The sequence below is a fragment of the Triticum dicoccoides genome, chromosome 3B (genome assembly GCF_002162155.2).
Source record: "Triticum dicoccoides isolate Atlit2015 ecotype Zavitan chromosome 3B, WEW_v2.0, whole genome shotgun sequence".
In the NCBI taxonomy this organism is placed as follows: domain Eukaryota; kingdom Viridiplantae; phylum Streptophyta; class Magnoliopsida; order Poales; family Poaceae; genus Triticum; species Triticum dicoccoides.
Window position 1 is genome coordinate 160,141,602 of NC_041385.1, and position 12,012 is coordinate 160,153,613.

Consider the following 12,012-nt stretch of genomic DNA (forward strand, 5'->3'; position numbering starts at 1 on the left):
ATAGGTAGGTATAGTAGACTCATATGGCAAAACTGGTTTAAAGGGGTTTGGATGCACAAGTAGTGATCATACTTAGTGCAAAATGAATGCTAGCAAAAAGATTGAGAAGCGACCAACCAAAAAGCGAAAAATCTCGTACCCAAGCATTAAGCATAAGTAACACCTAATAATGCACCATAAGTAGGATATAAATTTTGTTGCATAACTATTGATTTTTGTGCTTGCATAGGGAATCACAAACCTTAACATCAATATTCTTACTAAAGCACAATTACTCATCAACATGTCTCACGTATCAGATCGTCACATCTCAAAACCATTACTAAAAATCAAATTTATTTTGTCCAATGATCTTCATGAAAGTTTTTATTATATCCTCCTTGGATATCTATCACTTTGGGACTATTTTCATATGTTGCTTTTGATAAGCTCAAACAAACATAAGTGAAGATCATGAGCATAAATTTTTTCTTTCTCTTAAAATAATCTAAGTGAAGGAAGAGAGAATTTCTTAAAAATTTACTAACTCCCAAATAAATCTAAGTGAAGCATGAGAGCATTTCTTCAAAAATAATAAAGCACACCGTGCTCAAAAAGATATAAGTGATAGAGCAAGTCCATGGCTCTAAATATTTAAGTGAAGCATAGGACCAAGCATAGCATAATTTTTTGGCTCTCTTAAAAGGGTGTGTCCATCAAGGATTCAACACTTAAAACACAAAGCGAAACAAGCAAAGACTCATATCATACAAGACACTCCAAGCAAAACTCATATCATATGACGAATAAAAACATAGTTTCAAGTAAAATACCGATGGTTGTTAGAAGATAGCAGGGATGCCACTCGGGGGCATCCTCAAGCATAGTTGTTTGCTACTTCTTTGAATATTATCTTGGGGTGCCTCGGGCATCCCCAAGCTTAGCCTTTTGCTTATCCTTATTCCTTCATCCATCGTAAGATAACCCAAAACTTGAAAACTTTAATCACACAAAACTCAAACAAAAACTTCATGAGATCCGTTAGTATAAGAAACCAAACCACTACTATAAGTACTGTATCAAACCTATTCTTATTTTGTTTTTGCATTATATCTACTGTATTCCAACTTTCCTATGGCAAAAACTCATCAATAAAATCATAGAATCATCAAAACAAGCACACAACGCAAAGAAAACAGAATCTGTCAAAAACAGAACAGTCTGTAGCAATCTGAAAATTCCGAATACTTCTGTAACTTCAAAAATTATGAACCAAAATTTTTGCACGTGAGGATTTTGTCTATTAATCCTCTGCAAAAAGAATCAACTTAAAAGCACTCTTTCGTAAAAAATGACAATGAATCTCGTGAGCATAAAAGTTTCTGTTTTTCAGCAAGATCAAATAAACTTTCACCCAAGTGTTCCCAAAGGCCTTGATTGGAACAAACACTAATTAAAACACAAAAAACACAATAATAAAAGTATCATAATTGTTATAACACTCAAGAACAGAAAGCAAAAAGCAAAAATAAATTTTATTCATTGGGTTGCCTCCCAACAAGCGCTATCATTTTACGCCCGTAGCTAGGCATAAGATTTCAACGATGCTCACACGAAAGATAAGAATTGAAACACAAAGAGAGCATCATGAAACATATGAAAAACACATCTAAGTCTAACATACTTCCTATTCATAGGCATTTTATAAGCAAAAAAATTATCCAGGCAAGCAAAAACTAGCATATGCAAGAAAAAAAGAAATAAGCGATAGCAATCTTGACACGAAGAGAGGTAATTTAGTAACACGAAAATTTTCACAACCATATTTTCCTCTCTCATCATAATTATATGTAGGATCATAAGCAAATTCAACAAAATATCTATCACATAACATATTCTAAACACGATCCACATGCATGCGAAGTTGACACTCTTCCAAAATAGTGGGATTAACATTAACTAAAGTCATGATCTCTTCAAACCCACTTTTATCAAAAATTTCATAAGATTGAACATTATCCAAATATGTGGGATCTAAAGTTGACACTCTTACAAACCCACTTTCAATATTTTGGCGAACACTATAATCAATAAAATATTCTTCACGAGACTCAAATAAATTTTCAAGATCATAAAAATAATCACCCCAATCATGATCATTAGAATAAGTAGCTGACATAGCAAAATTAGCATCCCCAAGCTTGGTGTTTTGCATATCATTAACACAATTTACTTTAATAGAATTTATAATAACATCATTGCAATCATGCTTTTTGTTCAAGGAGCTATCATGAATCACTTCATCAATTTCTTCTTTCAACACTTCATCACAATTTTCAGATTCATAAATCTAAAGCAAAACTTCATAAAGATAATCTAGTGAACTCAATTCACTAGCAATTGGTTCATCATAATTGGATCTTTTGAAAAGATTAGCAAATGGATGAGGGTCCATATCGATAAATTTTTAGCAAGCAAAGATGCAAGAAAATAGAAGGCACATGGCAACACAAGCAAACATGAGATCTGACAAGAAAAGGGCAAACAACAAAAGAGGGCGAATAAAACGGTAAATTTTAGTGAAGTGGGGAAGAGGAAAACGAGAGGCAAATGGCAAATAATGTAACTTGCGAGGAGATGAGATTTTTTATTAGGGACCTAGGTGATGTTGAAGATCCTCCCCGGCAACGGCGCCAGAAGCCACGTTGACGGGAGACTCTTTTAGGTGATCCTCCCCGGCAACGGCACCAAAAATTCCTTTTGATGTATTCTAGAACTACGTCAGTATTTCCCCAAAGAGGAAGGGATGATGCAGTATAGCGACGGTAGGTATTTCCCTCAGTGATGAGACCTAGGTTATCAAACCAGTAAGAGAACCTCCTCACACCACGTAAACATCACCTGCACACAAATAACTAATACTCACAACCCGACGTGTTAAAGGGGTTGTCAATCCCTTTCGGGTACGGTACCTCAAGATAGGCAAAGACATGAGGTGAAAGTGGTAGATGGGATAAATAGATCGTGGAACAAATAAATTGCAGCAAGGTATTTTTGTATTTTTGGTTAAATAGATCTGAAAATAAATGCAAGAGAAAATAGATCGCAAAGGAAATATGATGAAAAGAGACCCGGGGGCGTAGGTTTCACTAGTGGCTTCTCTCGAGAAAAATATCGAACGGAGGAAAACAATTACTGTTGGGAAATTGATAGAACTTCAAATAATCATGACGATATCTAGGCAATGATCATTATATAGGCATCACGTCCAAGATTAGTAGACCGACTCCTTCCTGCATCTACTACTACTACTCCACACATCAACTGCTATCCAGCATGCATCTAGTGTATTAAGTTCATGAAAAAATGGAGTAATGCAATAACAATGATGACATGATGTAGACGAGATCCGTTTATCTATTGCGGCAGATATAGATCTCATCTTGTTACCCTTAGTAGCAATGATACATACGTGTCGGTTCCCTTTCTGTCACTGGGATCAAGCACCATAAGATCGATCCCACTACAAAGCACATCTTCCCATTGCAAGATAAACAGATCAAGTTGGCAAAACAAAACCCAAATATCGGAGAAGAAATACGAGGCAATAAGCAATCATGCATATAAGAGATCAAAGAAGACTCAAATAACTTTCATGGATAAAAACATAGATCTGATCATAAACTCAAAGTTCATTGGATCCCAACAAACACACCGCCAAAAGACTTACATCATATGGATCTCCAAGAGACCATTGTATTGATAAACAAGAGAGAGAGAGAGAGAGAGGAAGCCATCTAGCTACTAACTACGGACCCGTAGGTCTACAAAGAACTACTCATGCATCATAGGAGAGGCACCAATGGAAGTGGTGAACCCCTCCATGACAGTGTCTAGACTGGATCTTGGTGCTTCTGGACTCTGTGGCGGCTGGATCAATATTTTGTTGACTCCCCTAGGGTTTCTGGAATATTTGGGTATTTATAGAGCAAAGAGGCAGTTCGGGGGGCACCCGAGGTGGGCACAACCCCCCAGGGCGCGCCTGGGCCTCCTGGCGCGCCCTGGTGGGTGCTGCTCACCTTGAGCAGCCCCTCAGGTGCTTCCTTGGTCCATTGGCTTTCTTCTCGCCCAAAAAAATCCTCCAGGAGTTGTGTTGCGTTTGGACTCCGTTTGATATTGATTTCCTGCTATGTAAAAACATGTAGAAAATAGCAACTGACACTGGGCACTATGTCAATAGGTTAGTACCAATAATCATATAAAATGACTATAAAATGATTGTAAAACATCCAAGAATGTTAATATAATAGCATGGAACAACCAGAAATTATAGATACGTTGGAGACGTATCAGTACGTCACGACTGATAAGCAAGGAAATGGGTAATTACTATCTTTTCCATGTGTTCACCACCTTTTCATCTCTTCAACAAATTTTATTATTTTTCTGTTTGCATGTGTTCATCTGTTTTCTTTTGTTCTAGGCATGATTGCGGGTTTTACTTGTTGGAATACCTTGCAAAGTGGGAAGGCCGACGGGTCCCTGTGATCACATCTACAATGGTTGTCGAGCTCCGTAAAATATATACATGGAACTGGTTGATGAATGAAGATTTCAACAAGCGGGCTTCAGCACGAGAATTTATAGAGGAGCTATCAAATCCGCAAACAAGAAGTACAAGTGATCACGTGATGCTCCATACACATGCCTACCTTACATTCCGTGGCTGAGGAATGTAAGGTATCACCTTGTTCTTTGAAACCATGTCCGAGTGCTATGTTATGACTGCATCCCCCGTAGCTGTAGTATATAGTGGTGGCGTGTATGTGCCGTTGAATATTTGTAATATAAGTGTGGATCTGAACCTGTTTAGGTGTGACAAGAACTACTTTCATGTTCACTATTATTATGTGTTTGTGAATGTGAGTACCAATTGAGAGTTTGAATGCGTTTATGATGCCTGAAACACGACAAATATAGTTGATCACGCACGGTTAGTGCAAGTAATCATTTCATTTGTTTTGGGTTTTTGCACTAATAACTGTATCGCTAAGCACGGTAGTTCATAAGCAACTGTTCTCTCTCGTGTTTTTGCAAGTGATCATTTCAACTGGTTCGTACAGAGTATGTATACAATATAATACGTGTGAAACAAAAATGTGTGGACTGAAAACGGAAATCTACACGATGGCAGTTTCAGTAGCAATTACATGGCAGATTCAACGGAAGCTGCATGGCAGATTTAGTAGCAACTACATGGCATATTTAGTCATGCATACATGGCATTTTCTTCAATTTCTGTTGTCCACCAATAGCCATTCTCACAATTTTTAAACCTTGATCATCTACGTTACAAAATTGTCACCAACACCCAAGTTACAATCCTCCATAGTTGCTTAAGGATTGCCCGTCCCTTTCTTTGCTTTCATATGCTTTGCTTGAATTTCCAATCCCGATTTGTATCTTATCTCTTTTGGATCCCCTTTTGTGACGGAACAGGGCGGGTTCCTGACCTGAGTTTGTGTGCTTGCTGTTCCAGACCCTACCTCCGAGTTTTCAGTGGATGAAGCCGTGGACGAAGGCACACTTGGGGTGCGGGGGAACCTGTGTAAGGCTTCTTCAGCCTTCCTCTTCTTGATCTCATCAAGCTCTCTTTTCAGGGCCTTCCTGTGCTTTTCTGCCACCCTGGCTGTCTCATCACTCTTGCATGCTTCATCTATTAGTTCAACATAGTTGTTGGTCAATACAACGTGACTCATGGAGTCCATGGTTGCCTCTGGTCTATCATCATGTACAACCAAAACTGCAGTTGATGTTTGTGGCCCCAACGCATCGTTAGCGTCCCAAGTCCATCTCCGTTGTATGAAATGGTGGGGCAATTGCGTGACCGCGTGCATGTCCATTACTTTGAGTATGTGGCAGCACACAATCCCGTCCCATTCGTATTTGCAGCATTGGAAGTAGTATTCACCTTCGTTTATCGAGGCCCTCACAAAGTAGTTCCTTACCTTGTCCGGGTCTTCAGTTTTGAATTGGGCATGCCCATGAGAGTACACACCTTGTAGGTACGCTTATCACCCTGGTAAGCTACGTACATGCTGGCACGCTTTATTTCTTCCTGGAATCTGCATACTTTGAGCTTGTTAAATTCTTATATCCTGTTTTGTAGCAAGTTTTGTTGAGGTAGGTCACAACATAGAAAACGTATTAAAATCAACGATGGCAGAGAAAGATTTTTTTCACATAATTTTTTTGTATTGATTGTTTCCCACATGACAACTGCAGACTATTAACATGGCAACTGCAGATTATTTAACATGGCAAATGTAGCTTCCTTCACATGGCAACTACAGTTTCTTTCACATGGCAACTATAGTTTATTTTCACATGGCAACTACAGTTTATGTGTCTAACATAATCATGGGCTATTTTCAAACAATCAGCATGTCAAAAGATGGCAACAACATTGCATTCTACATGGCAACTACTGTCATTCATGGTACAGCAACTGCATCATGTTGCTCTCAATGCACATGAGTTCATCTTACATGTGAAATACAGTTTGCATTATACATGGCAATTATACTACATCCCACATGGCAACCACATCACATTCAAAATGGCAGCTACACTTTGTTTCACAACAAGCAGTAGCTAATATTTGTTTTTGCAACTACAGAGTTTTTTCATTTTGTTTTGCATTCATGTGTTCACTACAGATGTCAGCTTCAAACTAGCATATGTGGCAAACATATTTATTTATTTATTTTAGCATTTTTAATGTTGAATGTGTTGTGTCATACATGGCAAATAAGACTGTAAGATCAATCGCTTACTTGTTAAATATCTTATTGGTGTATATCTTGCTCATCTGCCTTTACATCGGTAAGTATGTGAGCAATTTAGGCTGCTTGAGTGCGGTGTTTGCTTCTTGCTGTAGCTCCGATCCCAGTATTTTGTGATGCAAAGCTGAATATTGATTGGCAAACTGCAACAATGAGTTGGCAGAGTTTACCTAACGCTTCAAAACAGCATTGAAACCCTCGCTGCATTGTGTAGTCTGCAGAAATGGAAAGAGGCACTGCATGAAGTAGGCCGGCACCCAGTACATTCTCTTCTCCCACAAGCTATTTAGTGTCTTGTTGTCTTGGACTTGGTATGTTTCAATCATAGCCGTCTAGCTCCGTTCAAACTCCTCCACCGTCAAGCTGTGGTCCACACACAACTCGAATGCCTTGTGTAGCTCTAGACGGTCCGCAAAGAATGGTCCTAGCGTCTCTTCAGCCTTCTTAATAATATGCCACCTGCAGTGCCTATGCACTGCCAACAGAAAGACCTCCTCTATGCCTGCACACATGCTAAAATCCTGGTATGTTATTATGTTCATCGGAGCAAGTCCATCCATGCACTCCAAGAAGGTTTTGAACAACCAAGTGTAACCATCTATATCTTTGTTCCGAACAAGACCGCAACCGAACTGCAAGGACTGATTGTGGTTATTTATTCCTATGAATGGAGCATAGGGCATCTTGTACATATTCGTGAGATATGTCACATCGAACGAAATGCAATCACGGAAATGTTTGTAGGCTCTTCTTGCAGCACCATCCACCCAATACATGTTTCTGACACGGTCCTCATCGTCCAATCTTATCCTGTAGAAGAAATCAGTATCTGCTTTTGCTTTCTGATACGTCTCCAACGTATCTATAATTTATGAAGTATTCATGCCATGTTTACAATAGTTTTATATGATTTCGGTATGAGTTGATTAGAACTAACCCGGACTGACGCTATTTTCAGCAGAACTACCATGGTGTTGTTTTTGTGCAGAAATGAAAGTTCTCGGAATGCGCTGAAAATCAATGGAGATTTTTATGGGAAAATATAAAAAATACTGAAACAAAAATCTACCGGAGGGGAGTCCTGTGGGCTCCACGAGGGTGGGGGCACGCCCACCCCCTGGGGCGCACCCCTATGCCTCGTGGACTCCCTATGGGGCCCCTGACTTGTCTTCGACACCAACCTCTTCTATAAATACCCAAACCTCCAGAAAATAACCTAGATCGGGAGTTCCGCCACCGCAAGCCTCTGTAGCCACGAGAAATCAATCTAGGCCCTCTCTGGCACCCTGCTGGAGGGGGCCATCATCACCGGAGGCCATGGGGAAGGATCCCAGAGGGGCCATCATCGCCATGAAGGCCAAGGACCGGAGGGGGAACCCCTCTCCATCCAGGGGGGAGGCAATGGAGGAAGGAGAACAAGGGGGAGAACCTCTCCTCCTCTCTCTCGATGGCGCCGGAGTGGCATTAGGAGGGGAATCATCGCCGCGATGATTGTCTTCATCAACATCACCATCATCATCACCATCCTCATCTCTTTTACGCGGTCCACTCTCCCGCACCCCGCTGTAATCCCTACTTGAGCATGGTGCGTTATGCCACATATTATGATTCAATGATGTGTTGCCATGCTATGATGTTTTGAGTAGATATCCTTTGTCTTTGGGTTGATTGATGATCTAGATTGGTATGATCTGTATGTTTTATTTTGGTGTTGTACTATGGTGCCCTTCATGTCGCGCAAGCATGAGGGATTCCCGCTGTAGGGTGTTGCAATATGTTCATGGTTTACTTATTGTCTGCGTTGCTTGAGTGATAGAAGCATAAACACGGTTAAGTGGGTCACGGTGTATGGGAATAAAGGGGACTTGATATGTTAATGCTATGGTTGGGTTTTACCTTAATGATCTTTAGTAGTTGCGGATGCTTGCTAGAGTTCCAATCACAAGTGAATATGATCCAAGAAGAGAAAGTGTGTTAGCTTATGCCTCTCCCTCATATGAAATCGCAATAGTGATTACCGGTCTTGTTAACAATTGCCTAGGATAATTCCGCACACCGACCCATCATTATTCCACACTTGCTATTTATATTATTTTGTAATATATTCTAACTTTCTGATAACAACACCTACTTTTATATTTTAGCTCTGCGATATCATGCAAAGTTATCCTCCTCATACCCACAACACAGTTTTATTTCTCGTTTCTAGTTGGAAGCAAACATTCGGTGCACATAGAGTCGTATCAGTGGCAGATAGGACTTGGGAGAATATTTATCTTACCTTTATATCCTTGTGGGTTCGACACTCCATGCTTATCACTTCCGCCTTTGGAAATTGCTACGATGATTCCCTGCACTTGGGGATTATCACTTTCTCTTTGAAGTAGGCTATTGTGTATTCTATGTTAGCCAACCTGCTCTCTCTAGGTACTTTGCCTTTAGGGTTGTGACGTCTGCAGGTATGTAGGGCATGCTACTCAGACTACCATCTCCGCTGTGGATCAGGGACAATATTTGGACCATTCTTGATGGACCGACGTTACAATCATGTAGCAACCTTATGAATTTCTTCTCCATTGGACTGAATCCTCTGTGGGTGCTCAGAAATTTTACTAGGTCAAACTTCTTTGTGAAGTCGTGGTTGTGTTCTTCGAAATATTCGGTGACCACCCACCATGCTCCACTTGCATTTAGCTTCATCCGGACAGGGCATTCTGTCTTGAGAATGATGCCTCTCTTTCGTTCCGGCACGACAGGCACTACACCTTTACCCTTCTTGTTCTTTCGTGCCTTGTGATGACCCACAAGTGTAGGGGATCTATCCTAGTCCTTTCGATAAGTAAGAGTGTCGAACCCAACGAGGAGCCGAAGGAAATGATAAGCGGTTTTCAGTAAGGTTTTCTCTGCAAGCACTGAAATTGTAGGTAACAGATAGTTTTGTGATAAGATAAATTGTAACGAGTAACAAGCAATGAAAGTAAATAAAGTGCAGCAAGGTGGCCCAATCCTTTTTGTAGCAAAGGATAAGCCTGGACAATTTCTTATAATGAGAAAAGAGCTCCCGAGGACACATGGGAATTATCGTCAAGCTAGTTTTCATCACGCTCATATGATTCGCGTTCGGTACTTTGATAATTTGATATGTGGGTGGACCGGTGCTTGGGTACTGCCCTTACTTGGACAAGCATCCCACTTATGATTAACCCCTATTGCAAGCATCCGCAACTACAAAAGAAGTATTAAGGTAAACCTAACCACAACATTAGACATATGGATCCAAATCAGCCCCTAACGAAGCAACACATAAACTAGGGTGTAAGCTTCTGACACTCTAGCAACCCATCATCTACTTATTACTTCCCAGTGCCCTCCTCTAGGCCCAAATAATGGTGAAGTGTCATGTAGTCGACGTTCACATAACACCACTAGAGGAAAGACAACATACATCTCATCAAAATATCGAACGAATACCAAATTCACATGACTACTAATAGCAAGACTTCACCCATGTCCTCAGGAACAGACGTAACTACTCACAAAGAATATTCATGTTCATAATCAGAGGAGTAATAATACGCATTAAGGATCTGAACATATGATCTTCCACCAAGTAAACCAATTAGCATCAACTACTAGGAGTAATCAACACTACTAGCAACCCACATGTACCAATTTGTGGTTTGGTACAAGATTGGATACAAGAGATGAACTAGGGTTTTGAGAGGAGATGGTGCTGGTGAAGATGTTGATGGAGATTGACCTTCTCCCGATGGGAGGATCGTTGCTGATGACGATGGTCATGATTTCCCCCTCCCAGAGGGAAGTTTCCCCGCAGAACAACTCTGTCAGAGCTCTAGATTGGTTCCGCCAAGGTTCCTCCTCGTGGCGGCGGAGTTTCATCTTGTAAGCTTGCCCACAATTTTTTCCATGGTAAAAGCCTTCATATAGCAAAAGATGGACACTGGAGGGCCACCAAGGGGCCCAAGAGACAAGGGGCGCGCCCAATAGGGAAGGGCGCGCCCCCACCCTCCTGGCCAGGGTGTGGCCCCCCTGAGGTGTTTCTTCCGCTCAATAATTCTTATTAATGCCAAAAATGAGTTTCGTGGAGTTTCAGGATTTTTGGAGCAGTGCAGAATAGGTTTCCAATGTTTGCTCCTTTTCCAGCCGGAATTCCAGCTGCCGGCATTCCCCCTCTTCATGGTAAACCTTGTAAAATAAGAGAGAATAGCCATAAGTATTGAGATATAATGTGTAATAACAGCCCATAATGCAATAAATATTGATATAAAAGCATGATGCAAAATGGACGTATCAACTCCCCCCAAGCTTAGACCTTGCTTGTCCTCAAGCGGAAGCCAAAATCGGAAAATATGTCCACATGCTTAGAGATAGAGGTGTCGATAAAAATAAAATACGGACATGAGGGCATCATGATCATTCTTATAACAACAACATAAATAGATTTTGTCATATGACTTCTTATGATCAAGTAACAATCAATTCACAATGTCAAGTATGGTTCAGAAACTTCATTGGGAGCTAGCAAACTATAATCTCAGTCATTGAAGCAATTGCAATTTATCATAGCATCAGAAAGAGTCAAGAATAGAGCTTTTCAGCAAGTCCACATACTTAACTATCATGTAGTCTTCTACAATTGCTAACACCCACGCAATACTTGTCGTTATGGAGTTTCAGCCGAACACTGAGAAAGATAAGGGCTTATTGTGTTGCCTCCCAACGTATTCACCTTTAGGTGATGTCAACAATAATAGTCCATGCTAACTTACACCCAATTGGATATATATATATCATGATCTTTCAAACACGAGGAGCTTGCCAAAGGATAAAATGAAAAAGGGAAAGGTGAAGATCACCTTGACTCAAGCATAAAGTAAAAACATAAAGTAAAAGATAGGCCCTTCGCTGAGGGAACCAGAGGTTGTCATGTGTTTTTAGGGTTGGCTGCATAAAATCTTAATGCAAAAGAACGTCACTTTATATTGCCACTTGTATATGAACCTTTATTATGCAGCCCGTCGCTTTTATTGCTTCCATAACAAGATCGTATAAAGCTTATTTTCTCTGCACTAATAAGTCATACATATTTAGAGAGCAATTTTTATTGCTTGCAACATGACAACTTACTTGAAGGATCTTATTCAATCCATAGGTAGGTATGGTGGAC